This window comes from Gossypium hirsutum, chromosome D11, assembly GCF_007990345.1.
Source record: "Gossypium hirsutum isolate 1008001.06 chromosome D11, Gossypium_hirsutum_v2.1, whole genome shotgun sequence".
NCBI lineage: Eukaryota > Viridiplantae > Streptophyta > Magnoliopsida > Malvales > Malvaceae > Gossypium > Gossypium hirsutum.
In genome coordinates, this window is record NC_053447.1 from 56,201,234 (window position 1) to 56,217,880 (window position 16,647).

Below are 16,647 nucleotides of genomic sequence, written 5' to 3' on the forward strand. Positions count from 1 at the left end.
ATAGAAACATGATTCTTAAGTATGTCATACACTTAAGTCCATGTCAAACACTTCATTGGAAATTTCTTCCACAACATTGGCCTCGTTAGCTCTAACTATCCTTGGAATACTACAATTAGATGACTTGTGCCCCATCTTGTTGCAATTGAAGCATTTCCCTTGAAATTTTTGCTTCTTGGAAACATAACCTTTTGGCCTCAGTTTAGACCCATTCTGAGATTGTTTTCCCTTCTTGAAGTCATTTTTGACTTCTATGACGTTTGCCCAAGCACCATTGTCATTTGTTGCTTTGTTGAGTCTATTTTTGGTTCCTCTGTTATCTTCTTCAATCTGAAGTCAGATAATTAAATCTTCCACTGACATTTCCTTTCTTTTGTGCTTTAGGTAATTCTTGAAGTCATTCCAAGCAGAAGACAGCTTCTCAATAATGGCTACCACTTGAAATGATTCACTTATCACCATCCCTTCAGCAAGAATTCTATGAATGATTAGTTAAAGTTCCTACACTTGATTCACAACTAATTTAGAATCAATCATTACAAAATTCAAGAATTTAGCAACTAAAAAATTTTTAGCTCCAGCATATTCGGTTTTGTATTTATGGTCTAATGATGTCCATAATTCCTTAGTTGTTTTCTTAACACTATACACTTCATACAGTGCATCCAACAATCCATCCAGGATGTAGTTTTAGCATAGGAAATCATAATGTTCCTAAGCTTCAACACCAGGGAAAGCGGTAACATCATCTACCTCCCCTCTTTAACAGTAGGAGGGTCATGTTTAAAAATTTTGGTCAAGTTCAACATTGTCAAATAAAACAATATTTTCTATTTCCAAGTCTTGAATTTTTTTTCCTGAGAACTTTACAGGTTTGTCGTTGTGGCTTACAGCAGTCACCACTGGCAACACTGAGTTTTGGATCGAAGATTACATTTAAACCAAAGCTTCAGATTGTGAATTGGTTGAATTGGTGGGAGTTTCCATATTTCTGTTAAGATTTCAGAAATGAAACAAAAATTAGAAAAGTTATTAACTTTTTTTAGACGATAGGAATTTAATAAAACCCGAAACAACAGTTTATACGGTCTAATCGAAAACACAATAAAACAATGCATCAGGTAGGTAACCCTGAAAGAGAGTTGGTTCACTTAACATGCTTAAATACCAAGCCTTTCAAAGAACCAATCCTAGACATGCACCCTCATATTTTCTTTTTAATTCCCCGTCAATAACTTTTTTTTCTTTGATGTCACAAATTGTAAAGCTACAATTTAAGCTTTCACAATTTAAGGCCACAATAAATAGAAAATTTAATTTTCAATTTATATTACCCTTTGATTTTGGTAAACGACAGAATTTAAATTTTGAAACAAAATCAAAATTAGTTCTGTTAAATGGCAAGATTAAATCTCGATACAAAGTTATTTAATAAAATCTTGTTTGGAAACAAAATCAAAATAAAATCTGTTAAACGGTGAGAATAAATCCCGAAATAGAATTCTTTAATTAAATATTGTTTGAAAACAAAACCAAAATGAAATCTGTTAAATGGTGGGAATAAATCCCATAACACAATTATTTAATTAAATCTTCATTTGGAAACAAAATCAAAATCAAATCAAACCTGTTAAACGGTAGGAATAAATCCCGATACAGATTATTCAATTATTTCTTGTTTGGAAACAAAAAAAAGGAATAAAATCCATTGAACAGTGAGAACAAATCTCGAAATAGATTTTATTCAATTTTAATTTTATTCTCAAACATAATAAATTTTTTTCCTTGGTGTCTCGTTCGACTCAGATTAGAGAATTATAAAATGATAAAACCTATTTTAAGATTGTTGGACAAAACACGTTAGCGAAGAAATATAAATATAAATTATTATATAAACAAATAAAACAACTTAATATAAGCAAATATTTATATTAATGTAAAAACACTAGATTTAAATAAAACAAATTAAGTAAATATTTGTATTTATTTAAAACATCATATTTAAAAAAAATTAAATAAACAAGATTTTGGAAAATCAAAAATCAAATAAAGGGAATCAAGTTTTACTAGATGTTGAGGCCTGCTTTCACAATTTCCTTAAGATAGATTCGTCCACTCCTTTGGTACTTGGAGAAATGTTGATCGACTGTCTCCTAGGAGAGAAAAAAAATTGATCACAACAGTAGTACCTTTCCAGTGATCAACGAAGAAACCTTGCCTTCTTCTATCACCGAAATGTTTGAAAATTTGGAGAGGAAAGAAAATAATTTTTTAGAGTGAAAATTCGTTATTTTTGTGTTTGTGTGTGTGTGTGTAGAAGTCTTTAGGCTTTTATAGGCATTCAATATGGAGGAATTTTGGATATCTCCATGAATAAAGATACAAATATTTTCAATAAATGAGCATTTAAATCAATTTGAATAAAATCAAATCAAATTGAAAATCAATTTGATTGGGATAAAATCAAATTGAGATATTTTTCTTTTTAATATAGATTATGTATAATATCTGCTGAGAAAAATAAAATATGTATTTGGCTAAACTGTCTACAAGCCCTCTTTGGGGCCGACCGGACTGAAAATTTCGCGTCAGCCACGTTGGGCGGGTGCACCTCCATCCCCGACGGGTTTGGACCTGCACCCCCCTGCGTGCAAGACAGGGTTTCAAGCTTAGTCATTCAATAAATTTTCAAGTGGGTTCTCATATATATATCTCACACTTGGTATTTAACTAATGTGGGATCCAAGCTTTTCATTTTTCTCAACATAATTCCCATGTAGCTTACATTGAGCATCAATTTCTCATTCATCAGCCAACCGTTTTGAGCATATGATATACAATTGTAAAGGTCTCATTAAGTAGAATAATAAAACCATAATTTTATGATTCAACTCTCTAGCTTTACCAATCGACAATATGCGTTAAAGTGTCCAAAAATTACATACTTTCCAACACAATATGCTTAAGATATTATAGAATGAATATCTTACAACAATGAACATAAAAAATTAGTTCCAGAAAGAAATACTGAGAGTGCAAGAAAATAGGTATGCAAGGATGCTCTCCAAATTGATAGTAGTTCAAAGCATAGAAACCCAATCACTCTAGATGGTACTAATGGAACTAGTGAGGGAATGCTATCATAAACCTAAACTAAAAGACATAAAATGACAACATTATGTTGATGAAAAGAACTAGTAATCCAATCCAAAAGAATAATGCATAAGATGCAAGTCAAAGACATCAAATATAATGGCAAACCACATAGACATCCAATTAAAAGATTAAAAATAGTACTTCATCCATAAAAGTGTAAGTTGACAATTTACAATATACTCCAGAAACTAATCAAGAGGAAATCTGAAAGATAATTAAAGCCTAAGAAATAAGTTTGCATTTGAATGAACACACATCATTTCTAGAAGGCACTGAGTAGTTTGAGAGACATCAAGATAAAGCCATACAAGCCACTGTACTTAGACAAATGAATTTTTTTATGGTAAGGTGTCTACTAAGCTAAAAAATGTAATTACATAGTTACCTTCACTAGTCATCTTTAGAAGTGAAGTAAAACGCATAGGCTGGATGGAATACTTTTCTTCATTGTTTAAGGCAAAAAAGAATGAAGGATCAAGTTCAGTACAGAATGTAAGAAAAGGTCAAGTTGGCTTTAGTTTCAAATTTCATTAGCACATGCATATGTATCTCAGGAAAGAAATATACCTAGCAAACCAGCTATTGTAATATGTTAAAATAGCTTCACATAATTTTGTAACAAATATATCGAAACAATGGTCCACCAATAGCAAAATATCCCAAAGAATTTTTGAATTAATCTTTTATTTATTTTAGATGAATAAATTTGATATAAGAAGAAACATGTATTTTTCGAATTTCGATACTAAGAAAGAAAGAATTGCAGAGAAGAAACGAGAAATTTAGTAACAAAATTGTTTGCTAAAGTTTTACATATTTTCCACTCTATATTTGAACAATGTAACAGGGGTATTCATAACAAGAAAAAGTCTTAAATATGGAAGGAAATAACAATGATTTTATACTAATAGATATCAAATATATTATGCTAATAAATACTAAATCTTCTAGAAAGAAAACATGACCTATAAACATAACTTGCATGCAAGCTCTTCAAATCCAATTTGTATTCTTAGTTCACCAAAGTAATAAGCTCGCCACTTTTTGTAAGTTCGCCAATATGGGGGAGTTTGCCAAGTTCAGTCCTCAATATGTATGCATCTTGTGCTGTGAGTTCGCCACTTTCGAAGAGTTTGCCAAGTGTATATGTTGCATGAATGGTCATCTCGCAAACACTGATTTTATTTCTCAACTTTTCAAACCTCGTCTTTCCAAGTGGTTTGATTAGAACGTCTCGAAGTTAAGTTTCAGTATTGCAATTAACCAGAGTCACTTCTTTTCTCTGTTCAACTTTTCTCAAAAAATAATAGTTGATCTTGAAATACTTTGTCTTTTCATAGAAGATTGGGTTCTTCGCAATTGCTATGGTGGACTGGCTGTCACATAAAATTTGGGTTACTTCATCCTGCACAAGATTCATGTCAGACAATAGTTTTCTCAACCGATTTTCTTTGTTGAATGTTGTTGTTACAGCTACAAACTCTACTTCAACTATGGATTGAACAACTGTTGATTGCTTCTTTGAACTCTAAGAGAATACCTTAGATCCAAGTGAAAAGAAATATCCGAAGGTATTTTGCATATCATCCACAAATCCATCCCAATCACTGTCAGTGTATCGAACAAGTTTTAATGATTTCACCATTGCAAACCAAACACCAAAATCGATTGTGCCTTTGACATATCTCAACATCTTCTTTGTCTCTTTGAAATGAGAAGTAACATAATAGTGCATAAATATTGACAACAAGCCAACTGTGAACGCAATATTTGGTTGTGCTATTGTTAAGTACAACAAACAACCCACAAGGCTTTGATATTTCCTCTTATCAACTTTCTAAAAATCTTCGCTACTGCTAAATTTTTCTCCAAGTGCAATTGGCTTGCTGATTAGTTTACATTTCTCCATGTAGAACCTTTTTAAAATCTTTAGTGCCAAGCTCTGTTGACTTATGATGATTCCTTCATGTCCTTGTCGTATTTCCATCCCAAGGAAGTATCTCATTTCTCCAAGGTCAGGCATTTCGAACATGTTCTGTAATTGCTTTTAAAACTTATTTACTAAGACTTCGCTGCTTCCAATCACAAGTAGGTCATCAACATATAATGAGACAATCAACTGACTTTGCCAATCCTTTTCACTCTAGGTTAGCCTCGCTAAGACTCTTTTGAAATCCCAAGCTCACGAAGTGCTCATCTATCCTCGTATACCAAGCTCCCAGACCCTATTTTAGTTCATATAAGGTATTTTTAAGCCTATATAGTTTCTTTTCTTTTCTTTTCCTCTAATTGTGAACCTAGGAGGTTGCTCTACATAGATTTCTTCCTGCAAGTAGTCATTCAAGAAAGCTAATTTGACAACCAACAGATGAATTTTCCAGCCCATCTATGCTGCTAAGGCCAACAATAGTCTGATCGTGTCCAACCTTGCTACTGGCGCAAAGGTCTCCGACCAATCAATTCCATATTGCTGATTGAAACCTTTCAAAACCAACCTCGCCTTTAGCTTTTTGAGTGAACCATCAACATTTAATTTGGTTTTGAACACCCATTTGATGCCAATGACCTTTTTGTGTGATGATTTGTCAACGAGCTCTCAGGTCTGGTTCTTTTGAATCATGTTCAACTCCTATCGCATGACTTCTTTCCAACCTTCAATGATTTCAGCTTATCCAAAGCTCATAGGTTCAAGTAGCGCTACGTTAGCTCGCTGATAGATCTTGCCAATCGATCACATGCCTCTTACTGGAGTGTCACCGAAGTCTACATCAGTTATCTCGTCACCAGATTGCGACCCTAGCTCGCCATAATCATAATTTTGCAAACTCAATTCGCATATTCTTTGCTCAGCTTCAATAGTGTCCCAATTCCATTTTCTACTTTCATTGAACATGACATCCTGGAAACATGAAAATTTAGGTGTTTTTACATGCCCTTTTTGACTTAAAATCATGCTATTTAGGTTAAATTCTTGTCGAAAAATAATTAAATATTATAAAATAATTAAATTATGTTAAAAATATGAACATGATGAATTTTAATTAATTTTATAGTTAATTTTGATTAATTTTGACTATTTTCGACAGATTCGCACAAAGGGCGAAAATTGGCTCGGCAGACAATGCTCGAAGAATAAAACCAAGAAGCAATTTGAAGCATCGAGGAAAATTTATTTTCAGCCTAAGATGGTCCAAAAATGTGTGTTAATTCATAATGTAATTAATTTTAATTTAGTCCTAATTTAATTTGGGCTAAATAAATTATTATTAATTAATTATGGAAAAAAAGGGTCCAGTTGAACTGAATTGGGTGAACCGAATCTAGTGAACCGAACCAGCCACCAATTGGGCTGCCAAGAACCGTCCATATGCTGAACCAAATCATCATTTTATCTGACTAGATAAGCTTGCAAAGAAGCCCTTGAAGAACTTTCAACCTTGCATTCAAACCCCTCCAAAAAATGTGGCTTTATGGATTTGCCCTAGGCTATTTTTAGCGAAGTTGAATCTCTGAACTTTGCCATGTGTATGGCCAGCCAAGGGGGGTCTCTTTGGCTGATGGAATTTGATATTTTTAGCAGCCAAAATCAGCTATGAAAGCCACCCTCTGCTGATCATTCAACTTCTCCCTCACACTCTCATTCTCTCTTCTCCTCTCTCACTTTCTCTCAACTTTTCATTCCCATTTTCCCTTTTGTTCAAGTGCCGATTTCTTCTCTTGGGAAAGAGGTCCTCATCAGCCATTATTGAGAAGCAATTAAAGTGTTCATAAGCCACCTTGATAGCCGAGGACAACGGAGAACGAAGAATGGAGAAATCAGTCAAGCCACAGAGAAATATCGAATTTGCTTCTTGTTCCCTATCTCTTTAAATTTCGTTGTTGTTTTGAAAAACATGTTTATGAATATTTTTTCTATTGAAATGGTTATTTTAATCAATCTAGCTTGAATTTAATCCATGTTGGGTCGATTATATTTTGCCTGCTTGAATTATTGAAATTGTGTTTGTGTTGTTATAGGCATCGATAAGATGCTTGATTAAGTAAAATCATGCCTAAGTTATCCTTGTAATATTAATTGTTAGATAAATAATGAATTAATTATTAAATTTTATTGAAATTGTAATTAATCAACACAATACTTAATCAGTGCATGTTATTCTTCTAAGGTAGCTGAAGTTAATTTAGCATTGTATTTGGCGATACATATGCCTTGCATAACTTGCAAGATTATTGTGATTAAACTGTTTGAAGGTAGAAATACTCTGTTACCTCACTTGATCTTTTATATGCTTGTGAAGATTCATTAATTGCTTGGATTGACATTGAAAATTGTTTAAGAGATTGATTAATTTAATAAGTATGTATGAGCAGTAGTTAGCAAATTACCGAGTTGCCGTGAATTTGTTTGTAGCAGTATAAACATAAGTTTAATAATTCTAAGTTAAAGGAATGTAATTAATCCAACACAATTATATCATCATGATTAAACCTTATTTGAAATCGTGCATTAGAACCTTTTTATTTTTAAATTTTTTTTACTTAGTTTTTAACCCTTAGTTTTTAATCATCTTTAAACCAAAATATTTTCCATCACCAAAGTGTTTTAACATTAATTTCATAAATATTCTTTTTTACAGTCCATGTGGGTACGATAACTCGACATTTACTTGTCACTTTACTTGTTGCGATTGTGTACACTTGCACATTTTCGTCGTGCCACATCCCTACCTGACAAAGCTTTTTTGGAGGAAGGATCATAAATTCTATAACCCTTCATATTGTTGCTATACCCAAAGAAAATACCTGGTTGTGACCTCCTCTTTAACTTACTTCGTTTCACCTATGGCATATGAGAACCAAACACAGCCAAAAACTTTTAAGTGAGAAATATAGTGTTTATTTCCAAACCAAGCTTTGTATGGTGTATTTTCTTCTACAGCCTTGGTTGGTAGTCTGTTCAGCAAATAGACTGATGTGTTCACTACCTCAGCCCAAAACTCTCTTTGTAACCTGCTTTCGAACAACTAACACCTCACCATGTCTATTACTATTTTATTCAAAGGTTCGCATCATCAACAGAACTAGTGTAGGCCTTTGAGTTCGCCAAGTTTCAGTCTAACATAAAACTTATATTTTTAATCGAGATTGTTACAACTTCCTCTCCCAATGAATCAAATATAATGTAGGCTTAATTCTTAAAAATTACATTTTATTTTTTCTCAAGCAGTTCACCAATACTAAGGAGATTATAATCTATTAGAGATACTAAAAGAACATCTGAAATTACTTTAGTACATGATGGCGAACTGATCACCACTTCACCCTTGCCCTTAGCTTCTAAGAGTTTGTCGTTACCAATCCTTACCTTAAAATCAAAACTCCTGTCAATCTTCCTGAAACTGCTTTCGTCTGAGGTTATATGATTGGTGCATCCACTATCGATCAACCAACCTTTCGTGACTATTTTTTGATGAAAAACATATTGCGGCAAACACCTGCTCCTCCTAAATGTGGTCTCCCTTAGCTGCTTGAGTCTGCACATTCTTTTGAGGGGTTCTCCCTTTGTTCTTACATACCTTCTCCATGTGTCCCAACTACTTGCATGATCTACATTTTATATTTGGTTTGAACTAGCAATATTTCTTAAGGTGAGTATTTTTCTTACAGTGCGAACATGGTGAATATTTCTTCTTTTCACCATTTTGTTTCGCCCTCTCATTCTTCTCTATCATATATTTTTGAGGGTTCACACCATCAATACATAGGGTTTGGAATGCTTCTTCCACATGCTCCTCTCACCTTGATGCTTTTCTTTGCTCTTGAACATACAAGACATTTATCAATTCTAATAGAGAGATTGCCGATAGGTCTTTTGAGTCATCAAGTGAGGAAATCCTAGATTCATACCTCTCAAGAAGTGTTTTTATGACCTTCTCAAGACCTTGCTATCTGTGAGCTCTTCCCCAAGTAACATGATGTTATTAAATACTTCCATAATCTTGTCTACGTACTGCTTCACTATTTTAGCCTCCTTCATCTTTAAATTTTCAAAAATTATTCTGAGATCAATGAGTTTTTACTGTCTAGTCTTATCAAAACCTTGAAACTCTTCTTTAGCTTATCCTAAGCTTATTTTAGAGTATCACAGGCCATAATACGTGTGAATATGACATCTGAGACACCATTCTGTATATAGGACATCACCTTATATACTTTAGCTAGCTCGTCACTATAGTGTTTAATTTGAGCAACAGTAGCATTGTCCCTTAATGGTGCGAGCTCAACATCAATATTCACAACCTTCCACAAGTTATAAGCTTGTATGTAAGTCTTCATCTTCACAAACCTTATATGATAGTTTTCACTATTGAAAACAAATGATGAAGGTGGTGAGAAATTCACGGAAGCCATGTATAACATAGAAGGAACAACAATCCTTAAGAAGATAGGTCTAATACTAGTTGTTGGAATTTCAAAACCAAGAAAGAAATAATTGCAAAGTAGAAATGAGAAATTTAACAATAAAATTGTCTACTAAGGCTTTATATATTCACCAAATGTGCATATAATTGCAAAGAAGAAACGAGAAATTTCCATATGTGTCCATATTGTGCTGTGAGCTCGCCACTCTCAAAGAATTCACCAAGTGTGCATGTTGCATGAATGGTCATATTGCAACATGTAGACATCTATGTTCATTGAGAATAGGTGAGAAGTCATTTACTTGATGCGTCGTAAAACTAATTATAAATTTGACTAAGACAAGTGCACCTATGAATTAATAGTATAGCTACAGTGAACAAAGATATTGTTCTCACGAGGACTAAAAGTACTAGTAATTACTATCTTTATATTATTTAACCGAATAATTGGAGTGATTGGTTAAAACTAAAATTAACTATTAAATTAACTAAAGAACATAATAAAGAACAAATTAGGAAAATAATCGAGTAAACAACCAAGAAGCGAAACAATAACCAGGAAAGAATCCATCTAGATTTCATCTATCACTATCAACGTAAATTACACAATTTCTTCACACAGTATCTTAATCGGTAGAAATCCCTAAATTATGCTAATATCTCATTTGAAAGTAAGAGCAACTGACTCTAGCTTCATTAATTGAAATTTATTTCTAATTAAAACCCCTATTATCGCATTAACTTGATCTATGAATCCTCTCATTACTTTTGACTATAATTTGGTAGATTCATGCCTCCCTATTTCTAGGATTACATGCAACTCCACTCAATTATGCTAGATCTACTCTTAAATAGGGTCTATTCCTCCTCTAATTTAAGCACATCAAACATGAATAATAATCTAGAAATATTAAACCAACAATTAAGCAGACACGATTGAGAATAAGATCTAAGTATTTATTGCGTAAAAAAAATCAAAAGATAGAACTCATAATAGGGTTCATCACCCTTAGGTATTTAGAAAATTAATTCATGCTTGTAAATAAAAACATCCAAAACATAATATAACCACAAGAAACAAATAACCTCATGATGGCTTCCAAAGAAATCAAATCTGAATCGTCAATCTTGATGGAAGCCTATTTCAGCATCGACTTCAATGGTGTTTCTTGAGTTGTTTTCTTAAGTATTCTATGAGAACTCACGCCTATCTTCTTATCTTTGTTGTATATAGGTCTTAGAATGCTCAGAAAACCTAAAAAATACAATTTGACATAGGTTTATAGTGCAAATCATGAAATCGACATGATCTATCACATGGCAGTATGGCTAGGACATGTGGAAGGGGTCAGCTCGTGCGGCTCATGTAGGTCGCTTTGATTTTCCATTTTCACTATTTTTTTCTCCCAAATGCTCTTCTAAGTATAAAAACATGAATTTAAAGGATTAGAAGCATAAAATTCACTATTATCATCCAAAATCGCATTAAGAATAGGATTAAGACATGTTACTTTTAACAATTATCAAATATTTCCACACTTAAGTGTTTCCTTGTCCTCAAACAAAATCCTCAACCCACAATCAAGTTAACTTTCCTCAATTTATTGTTTTCACCAATAATGTTTTAGGACAACCCAAAGATAATCATGCAGTGGAAATTCAACCAAAATGACATTAAAGAACACAAACAATCTAAGCAGTGATTTTTAAAGCATAAAAACATAGGCACTTCCCTTATCTCAATAATTACCTAAAATTCAAACATAACAAGAATTAACAACCTCATAAAAGATCACTCAAAGCACCTAAAGTGTTTATGGTTGAAGTAATATGCACTCAACAGTCGAACGAGAAATGTTATTACCATATGGTTGCTTGAAAATCAAATCTCCACCATTATAAAATGTGATGAAACACCAATCAAGAGTTTTTTATAAGGTTGTAATGGAGTTTAGGTTAAGGGTATGGAAAAGGATAGACAAGTTGGTTAGAATTGAGATCGAGTTGATAAGTGACCAAACTAAAAAGAAAAAATCAATTATTGAATTAAAAGAATTTACATCAACAATAAATAAAGAATGACACTGAGCTTATCAACATAATATGAATCAATTTTTTTATGTTTTTTTTTTGTTTTCGTTCTTTTTGTATTATCTTTTGGAGAACAAAATTAAATTCAACAATTCAAATAATGAAACATAGTTAGGAAACTAACCAAATCAAATTTCAAAAAAAAGGGAGTTAATAAAAATGACAATTTGTACATTTTGAATGCTTGAATATAGGTGTAAATGGCTTCTATATGAGATCATGTTTTGGGTGAGGGAAATGGCTTGAAAATGGCCTATTTCTTGTCCACACGACCTAAGACACAGACTTCTATCTCGGCTATGAAACACGGTCGAGTGTCCCCTGTAGGTTTCAAAGGGTTGCAGGTCGAGCAATTACACGGCCTAGCACACGGGCGTGTGAGGCCATTCTAAGAGTTACACGACTTGATACATGGGCGTGTGGCTTGGCCGTGTGACCCATGTCAGAGAGTTACACGAGCACAGACACAAGATGGGACACGGTCGTGTGTGTAACTCCCCAAATTTGGGCCTAGATGAAAATAGGGCTTAAGCGTGGGATCACATAAAAATTTATACGTGCAAGAAAATGACATAACTAAACGTATGCTTCAGTGGTTAAGTGATTTAGGAAAAGTTGGAAGTGTTGGAGAAGTCCAAATTCGGCTACAAGCTACCCCAAAAAGTACTTCCAGAAACTGAAAATGCCAACTTTTCCCCCTAGCCGAATTCCAAAGACTTCAACCCCCCCAAACGGCACACACTTCCTTCTCACTCTCAAACTCCTTAATTTTCTCCTAAAATCTCTCCCCTTATACCTCATTAATTTTCTCCATCAAATCATCCCCAAATCCCTCCATGACCAGTTCAAATTTCCTTCGATAGTATTTCACTCCAACTCTACCACTTACACGGCTCAAGCAGCAAAATAAATACCCCATTGCACAACATAGGTCTTGAACCTCAGACCTTAAGGAAACTCCACACACCACCTTGCCACTAGACCACAAGCTCTTTTTTAACATAAAACTAACTATAAAATTTATAAGGCCTACCTGCCTATGTCCAAATTCACTTAAAAGCAAAAAATTAAAAATTCTGCAAAAGCCAAGACTTGAACCCAAGCTCCTCAAACACTCCCATACACACCCAAATCACTTAGCAATTAAAGCAAACAGGAAATATGTGTCAAAACATACGAAAATTAAATACTAGAATTTTGGGGCATTACAAAAATCCCTAAATTATTGTCATATCTCTTTCAAGAGTAAGAACAAGACTCTAGGTTAATTAATTAAAATCTCTTTCTAATTAAAACCCCTTTATCGTCACATTAACTTGATCTATGGATTCCCTTATTAGATTTGACTCTAATCTGATAGTTTTATGTTGTTCTATTTTTAGGATTGCATACAACTCCACTAAATTATGCAAGATATACTCTTAAATAAGGACTTTTCCTCCGCTGAAATAAGCATATTAAACATGAATTAATATCCCAAAAATATTAAAACAAGAAATAATCATACATAATTGAGAATAAGAATCAAGTATTTATCGGGTAAAAACAAAAATTAAATAAAAGGATTCAACATATATTTCATCAACCCTACGTATCTAGGGAATTTAGTTCATAATCCTGAATAGAAATCATCTCAAACTTAGAATAACCACAAGACATAAAGAAAGTCAATAAAACCTCGAAAGAAATTAAAGGGAGATCTTCAATCTTGATGGAAATCCACTTCTGAGTAGGTTCTTATGGCGTTCTTCGAGTGTTTTCTTTGATCTTCTCTAATTGCCCCCTTATGTCATCTTCTAATGGGTATTTGTAGACTTTAGAAGGCTCAGAAAGCCTAAAAGTTGGGTTTTCCCACGTATTTAGGAAGTAGGGTGCAAAATTGACACGGGATGGCACATGGGGTGTGACCAACCCTTGTGGAAATGCCCAGGCTGTGTGGATCCTGATGACAACTCTATTTTTTTGATTTTGGCTCGTTTTTCACTCCTAAATTCACAAATTTGCATAATTAATCATCCAAAAACGCATTAAGAATGAGATTAAAATATGTTACTTTTATAACTTATCAATTGTTAAAGAATCGGTTTTTTCTGTGAATGACATTGTATAGTTCTTGAAGTTTGATGAAAGAATATGAGTCTTTGTTGTTAAATAAACAACTTTTTAAAGTGATTTTTGATGAAATTATCATTTAGGGATATTTTTGTAAAAATAGTAAAATACCATGATGAAATTGTGAATTGATGATTTGGATGGGTTCATATGAGTCCTTAGGTAAATTGGCAATTATGATATGTGGACGAGATTGCATAGATATCTTTTTACTAGCTTAAGGACTAAATTGTGAAAAGTTAAAATGGTAGGGGCAAAATTATAATTATGTATAAATATGGATTATGGATTAAATTGAATGTATGAGGTTGATTGAAACGTTTAATTAAATATAATTCTTTGTTTATATCAAGATAAATCTTAGTCAGACCTAAACCGAGGGAAGACGAAAGTCACAGATTAGCTTGATCGTATTTTCTTCAGCCTAGTTGTTAAGGTAAGTTCATAGCATTTCTAAATGTAGTTGAATTTCTACTTGTATGTTCACAATATAGTTATGTGATTAATTTTTTATACCTAATTGTTTCCTGAATTGCACATACGTGCCCATATTTATACTTCGTACCCCTAAATTGGACATATGTGCCTTTATTTGTACTTTGGTGCCCCTGTTTGTACTTCGGTGCCCCTGAATAGCACCTACGTGCCCATGTTCACATTTCAGTCTTGATTCGTTTCTAAAGTGTTTCTAAGGCGTCGAGGGCTCGAGTAAGGGATGATATGCATGTATATTATTAGGTTATGCTATGGTTATTGAAATGTTTGGAAATGAATGAGTTTAAGTTACGTTTAATCGGTAATACTTCGTAACCTAATCGAATGACGGATACGGGATAGGGGTGTTACAAAGTATGAAACACAAAATGGATTTTAATATTTATACAAACATTAAAGTAATAAAATTATCGAATGCAATATAAATAGAAGAATAAAGGGACTAGAATGCTGATAAATTAATCAATGAAATAGAGCAATTTCAAAACATCCTCCGCTTACGATCGACCAACTTCGGAATAGGATTTTCCAGATTAAGCGAACATAATAAAAAGTAAACTAAAAATTAAAGAAAAAAAGAAACTAAATTAGAAGTATCAAAGATTGTGTGATGGCGCCTCTCCCCTACTTACAGTACTAGGTAAACCTAAAGTACCTTTCTAGTAATTAAATTTTAACTAGGAAAAGAAACCCCTTTGGTTGCCTAGACATACCCGCATATATTTAGAGGCACCGAAGTGCAAATAGGCGAACAGATGTGCATTTAGGGGGACTTCTTCATTTCTGTATACATACTAAAATTCATTTCATACACATATAAATTTAATACAATTTCAAGAAACACTACTAATAATCTCTCCTCATTTTCATATATATATATACGTAAATGCTTGCAACTCTCATTTTTATATAAATAACTAAAACAATTTCACATATATATATCAATCAATTAACTAGAAAACAACAATAAATTACAAGTGAATTACACTGAGTAACAATCACTATGAACTTACTTCTTCTTTAAAAGTCAATATATTACCTTTACCTTTTTCCTCATCAAGGTTAATATGATCGGATTCTATTAAAATTTACTAAATCTAGAAGAAAATATTCTTACCCTCATTTTTAGACAGTTGTAGAACTAGTATACTATGACTTGCACCATAATCAGCAATTAGAATGTTGCTGTTAACTTCACTAATTTCATCACGTTTAAAATCAAATGACATCATTAAAATCTACAATGAAACATGGCTTAGATCGAACCAACCAATATCACACTATCACAAGCTTATAATCTTTAAACACATTACATTCAGTCCAAGAATCGACTAAACCGTAGCTTTGATACCACTAAATGTAACATCCATATCTTGTTTCCGTTGCCCAAATAGGATACCCAAGGTAACCAGTCAAGTAGGAATAGTTAATAATATTTACATTCTATAATCAATTCAATTCCATAATTACAAGTAATATTTGATACAAAAGAGATCATCCGGTTTTTGGTCTTAAATTGAGCTTTCAAAGGTCGAAAATAAGTTATGACCATTCAGGGACCAAATTGGAACAAATCAGAACATTCAAGAAAAATTCAAAGACTTTCAAGTTAGGGGTCACATAGCCATGTGCCCAGGCCATGTGGCTCCACACATGGTCGTGTGTTTAACCTACATGCTTGTGTGTGACCTTACATGCCCATGTGCATGAATTGTGTCCATCTCTGATTTGGATTACACGATCGTGTCGCAGGCCGTGTGTTTGCTCCGTGTGAGATTTGTACATATACTGTTTAATAACATGCTATGGGCACACGCTCGTGTGGGTTTCCTGTGTACTTTACACGGCCGTGTGACAGCCTATGTGAGCCCAAAAATGACCCATTCCATGCACAAGTTTCATCCATTTGCTTAGGTACATAAAAAATTTCCAGCATACAATTTTATAGGCCATTAGACACCCCTAATGGCATTCAAAACATATAATAGAATCAATTCAAATGGCTAACCAGTGTGTCAACATTGATACCTTAATACTTCATGAACAAACACTCCCATACTAACATATACAAAGCACACATACATAGTGAAGTTTACTTCCATTTCATCATTTACCAGAAGTCAATATAGTGTCATTGATTTCACTTAAATCATTCATTTCAACTTAAGCAAACAAGCATAAATTCTTAGTTATTCAACCTAGCAACATAAGTTTAAAGATACCACTTTCACAACTAGGATTCAATATCACACATACAAAAGAGTCCTAGTACATGCCATATATACCAACAAAACAAAGTCTACCAAAGACCTCCTGGATAGTGTGATTTCTTGCGTTGATTCGATCTTCTAAACCTTTAAAACGTAAATCT

General features: G+C 33.2%; 1 pseudogene; it reads right to left on the reverse strand.

Moving 5' to 3' along the window:
• LOC121223206 (protein PIR-like) overlaps window positions 1-5,179 on the reverse strand; it is a 105,480-nt pseudogene extending 100,301 nt beyond the window's left edge.
• Between the last annotated feature and the right edge of the window lie 11,468 nt (window positions 5,180-16,647).